This window comes from Pan paniscus, chromosome 18 (genome assembly GCF_029289425.2).
Source record: "Pan paniscus chromosome 18, NHGRI_mPanPan1-v2.0_pri, whole genome shotgun sequence".
NCBI classification, from domain to species: domain Eukaryota; kingdom Metazoa; phylum Chordata; class Mammalia; order Primates; family Hominidae; genus Pan; species Pan paniscus.
This window is the reverse complement of record NC_073267.2, coordinates 95,947,796-95,953,030: the sequence shown is the minus strand read 5'-3', so window position 1 is coordinate 95,953,030 and position 5,235 is coordinate 95,947,796. Positions and strand designations below refer to the sequence as shown.

The following is a 5,235-nucleotide window of genomic DNA, read 5'->3' as shown; positions in this document are numbered from 1 at the left end:
TAAGACCACTTTCAGGGATGAAGGAGGAAAGACATAGTCATCTGCTTGCCCCAGCTCACAGCCGGACGCTGCGGCTTTTGGGTAAGATCTTAAGCAGTTTTCTTAAGGTCTGGCTTTTAGCTTCTGCCTAGCTCCGTTCCTCTGTGTCAGAAGAGTTTAATGAGTAAGAGGGTGGTCGCTGAGAGACGCAAAGAGTCTCAGGAGAAAACGTGGCCCAGAAATAAAGGCACGCCCGTGGTCACACAGAAAATGGGAATAAATGCTCAGTCTCCCACCTCCCGAACCTCCAAAGAGACCATAAACCCCAGCTCAGAACCGGCTTGTGAGCCACTGCCGCATTGCAGGGTGGAAGGCAAATATCTCCTCAGCTAACGAATGCGGGGAAGGGGAGGGATTTTATATTCCAAATGATTTTTTTTTTCTTGTGAACACAGACATCTGGTGTCCTATAAATAAAATTCAAAATGTAAATACCGTAAAGCCCATTAGAGAGTGGTTTTAGGTTTGGTGGGAGCACGGGTCAGTTGCTAACCCGCTGCACCGTGGTGGGAAAACACCACCCCACACGTGGGTGTTCTCGGCTCCAGCAAGCCGCCTGCGTCACTGCACCAGCCGGGCTGCACTTCGTCTTACGGATAAACATTAAAACACGGGTCAATTGTCTTATATTTATTATGTTGCATGAACAGTTTTAAATAGCTACCTAAAAACCTTTCTGCTTTCATTTTATACATCGGGGAAAAAAATACCTTGTGAAGGGAGAATACCACACTTCTTGCAAAGGACCCAAATTCCTGTGCTCACCAATTACGCCCCGGGACATGCGCTCGGCCAGATTTTAATATCAGGTTTAAAATGCTCTTCAAAAGACATTTTCTGTTGGAGACATATTAAACAAGCTTTATTTAATAATGCTCAATTTGACTTTTCCAATTTAAATATTTGCTCTGATCAGCAACCATTTGATCCCGGCTTCATTTCAGGCTGAAGAATAATTTCTTCTGGTTGTTTTTCTTTGGTGCTGGGTTGATCCTGGGGCCGAGTGGCTGCTCTCGAGTTCCCTACATTTCTCGAGTCTGTGCTGTGAGTGGAAAGAAACAGAGCCATAAAAAGCGTCTCCCAAAGCTGCTGCATAACGTTTACATTGTGCGTCCTCACATCTGTCTGGCTGAAGACAAAAGATATCATTTAAAAGACTCCTCCTAACTGGATAATTATACGGAGACATTTTATTTTTTAAAGTAGAGCATCTGAATGCAAAGAAATTCCCAAGGAGGTGTTCTTTTTCTAGATCTATTCTGCTATCTACCCTCTGCTTTTCCCCTATTTGGGGATTTTTATAAGAATTGTATACACCAAATGGGTGGTCATCCATTAGCAGTCAAGGATTTTGAGACAGCAGCAAGAAGAGGGAGAGTTATTTTAACATTTGAGTTCAATGTGTTTTACAAGAGGGAATGCCACTGTAGATTCCACTAACCTTAGGAACATTTCAGATAGATCTTTTGGTTCCCGTCATTACTATTCTGATTTTACCAGCATGGTATTTAAAAAGCAAACCTTGAATTTTGGTTTTATCTTCTCCTGCCACCTTCAGAAAATAGCCACCATGAAGCCGGTGGCCCTGTTCCCCCTCTCGAGGTATCATAAAGCCATTCATAACGGCATAAACGCCTGACAACACTCCCTGATGCCAGCCCGGGGTAAGTCGGACAGTGGTGAGGGTGGGAGAAACGCTGTCGGTTGTCTGAGCACCCTCTCTACCGGGACCGTGATCCCAGCCCGGGAGGAGGGGTCTTTTGCTGTGAAAGGAGCATTTATTAGCGCAGGGCCAGTGCCTGGTTTATGGACCCCAGCTGGGTGGGAGGATGCCACCCCACCCCGCCTGCAGCCTGCGTCCTGGCCTGAAGTGTTTACTGTCAGGGTGATTTACACCATCCAGGTGTTCATTTGGGAAGCATCTCGGCTCAGAGCTGACGCGGCGATTGCAGTGGGTTTGCAGACTGCAGCGTTTTTCTATTCATCAGGGTCCAGGGGCCAAAAAAGACAGTTTTTGTAAATGCTGGCCCAAAGCAGGCTCCTGTCCTGTGATTCCACAAAGGAAGGCTGAGTGACCATGTTAGCCAAGCTCCCTGGTGCCCTGTCCGTGTTGGAGAAATGGGCACTTAGTGCAGTTGCCCTGCTCTCTCATGGATCCTCTCATCAGATCAGTTCCTCCTGGCAGTCTCTGCCCTCCGAGCTTTGGTGGCCATGTGGATGCTAAGCCAGGCTTTCCTTCTGCTCCTTTAGCACCCCGAGGCTTTCAAAAGGGTCTTGCTAAGCAGTTTCTTTTCTTAATGGAATTTGGGGTTCACAGACGAGCCTGGAGTGTTGGCGATTGCTCCATTTCTCCCCAGCCCCACAGATCAGCCTCTGCCGGGTGCTTCCATGTTAAGGGAGGCATTTTTCAGCAGCCGCTTTCTCGAGATAACCACTCTATTATTTTTGCTCACATTTCAACGCAGGTGATGGTGTTATTGTTTTGTCACTGGGTTTCCACGGGGAGTCCCTGACACCTATGCCTGGCATAATTTGAATGCCGAATTAAAACATGCCCCTATACACTAAAAATGGCCTTTTCGTTTGATTAAAAAAGAAAAACAAAAACATATATTTTAAAATTTGTTTTATCATATCCATCTCACCTCCATTTAAAGGAGTTTGGACATTTATTAACATATCCATTTTTACACTTGTACTAATCTTTTCTCCAGCCGCTTCTGGTACTCTGATGAAAAAGCAAGAAAATGCATCTTGTGCCTCATAGAACTCTCTCTCTCTACACACACACACACACACACACACACACACACACACACGAGGGTGAGGGGAGGATTCTTGTAGTGAAGTAAAAGATGATTCTTTGTCTATGTTTAATTTTTGCAAATAACTTTTTACTGATCCTGAAAGTAACTTTTTTACTGATCCTGAAAATACTGATGCTGAAATTTTAAGAGCTCCTTTCAACTCAGCTGGTTTTCTCTCCCTGACGAAATTCTTCAAGAATAGTTCTTTTGCACCCTTGCAAGATCGGTAAACATAAAGCGTTTGGTCAAACACAGGTGGGTTAAAAAGGGGGAACCATTTGATCCAGCTTTAGGAAACAATATTATTCCTTCTGCTTTGAACTCTATGTTTAAAATAGTCTTTTACGCCAATGATTTGAATACTAACAAATTCACTTAAAAAGCATCCACAATTCCCGTTTGTTGTGCTCTTTTCTCCCTGGACTATAAATATGTAAACCTCCCCAACAGGGTAAAAATGCATTGATTTGCCACACTAAACAGGGAAACGTTTGCACCAGTGACAACTGTTTAAAATTACTGGTCCTGGGATGAGGGAAAAAATGGCAGAAATAAAACAAAATTTTTTATTTCCAAGCATCAAGTTGAAGCCCTTTCAAGCGATCATCGGCTCCCTGGGAAATGCCTTTTCTCTGTTACCTGGCACAGCCGAACATCAAGAAGAAACGTGGAAAACATCACACTGACCCCCCAGAAAAATGAAAGAAAAGTACTGAAGAGACCAATTCCCACCCTTGCTATAGACGGAATAAGTATGTGCGTTTGTGAACCTTAACTCTTCATCTAAATATGTAGCTTCAACGGAGATCCACTTGTGGATACAGACACACGAAAATACACGAGACCACGCTCTATTTTAAAGAACTGCTGAAGAGTGTTGAATACTCAAACCCACCGCACAGCACCCTCGCAGCTAAGAGCACAATTGAATGAAACCACCGGATTCATTTATTTTAACCTCCACTGGAGCTGTCCCAAAAAAGCAGGTGACTACTGAAAGTGTTTTTCTGTTTTTGTTTTTTTTTAATTCTAAATAACAAGAGGGATAAAAATTAATGTCATTCTATGGGGTCTGAACATTAAAAGGTACGAGAGAGTGAGCCAGGGCCTGCTAAATGGCGAAACAGATTAGTAGCCTTACTTTTCAACATATAAACATCTGAAACCCGTTTCCTGTTTAAGAAAAAAAAAAGTCTAGGTGGATGACCTCGGGCACTTTTTTTTTATTAACAAATGTGAATTGTACATCATGGTGGAAAAAAAAAAAATGGTCCGCTCTTGGTGGTCTTTCTACAGTCTGTATATGGGAGACAGAGAAAAAAATACAAAAATAAACGTTACCTTCTCACTTGCAGGGTGGGCAATGCCATTTCTGCAGCCGTCCAGGGCTCTGGCAAATGTTAAGGCTGTCACTGTAGACAGAATCCCCATGGTCTGTCTGTGTGCCTCGATAGAGTCCGAAGAAAAACATTCCTCGCATTCCTGACGGTTGGTCCTATCTCCGGGCCTTGGACTCGGCCCTGCAGGCTCGTGTCACCCCGTCAAACGGCCTAGGCCACGGCTAATCTAAACCCCTGCCCTCCCCAGCCAGCCCTGCGGCAGGGTGAAAACTGGGACCAATTTGCTGCCTAAACCCTGAGGATACAGCAAGTTTGATTCTCGACCTTTAAGGACACCAGCTGCAATTTGTTCAGCCAAAAAGAGCTTAGCGGTTCTGGCACATTCTGACAAGATACATTTTATAGGGTTTGTGCTCAAATTTGATATTGGAAGTTAGGATTCCAATTTTATGCCTCCAGTGATAACAATAGCAGCTGGGACCTTTAAGAAATGTGTGTGTATGCCTTCTATTGAAGAGTTACATAATAAAAGCTATTTATGTCAAACACCTTATAAGGGAAAGATTTAGCCTAAATGTCAATATAACATATAATACTTTTTCATATTTAGATAGGACGAAAACATCTGCTATCAGTGCTGCATATAATTTTTGGTTTGGAGTATTAGATCTGTGGGAGCTTTCAACATTTTAAGTAAGTATCTCCTTGCCTTAATTTACGAATTCATCGAGGGGCCTTTTTTTCAATATTGTTTCTGTATAAAAAACAAATACCGATACATCATGATTTGGTTTTCCAAGTCCTTCTAATGAACGCACACAAAAGAAGGGCACAATTTCATGTTGTTTGATTTGACATTTGTAATTCCCAAGCATGCCATAAAGCCGTTCAGTGGTCCCTTATAAACCGAGGCTGCTTTTGTCTCCTGAAAATGGCTGTGGTTTTGGAGAGGACCTGGCTGACCAGAACCTTGATAATTCTGATGAAGGAAGAGATCAGCCGCTCAAGGAAGAAAACCTTTCCCAGCAAAGAAACAGCAGCGCCCAGTT

General features: G+C 43.4%; 1 long non-coding RNA gene across 1 annotated transcript; it reads right to left on the bottom strand.

Moving 5' to 3' along the window:
- Nucleotides 1-872: 872 nt before the first annotated feature.
- Nucleotides 873-4,522, bottom strand: LOC130540867 (uncharacterized). The gene is made up of 2 exons (XR_008954884.2): nt 4,188-4,522; nt 873-1,081 (listed from the first exon to the last, which is right to left on the bottom strand). It is a non-coding gene; the product is annotated as an uncharacterized LOC130540867 (long non-coding RNA).
- Between the last annotated feature and the right edge of the window lie 713 nt (nt 4,523-5,235).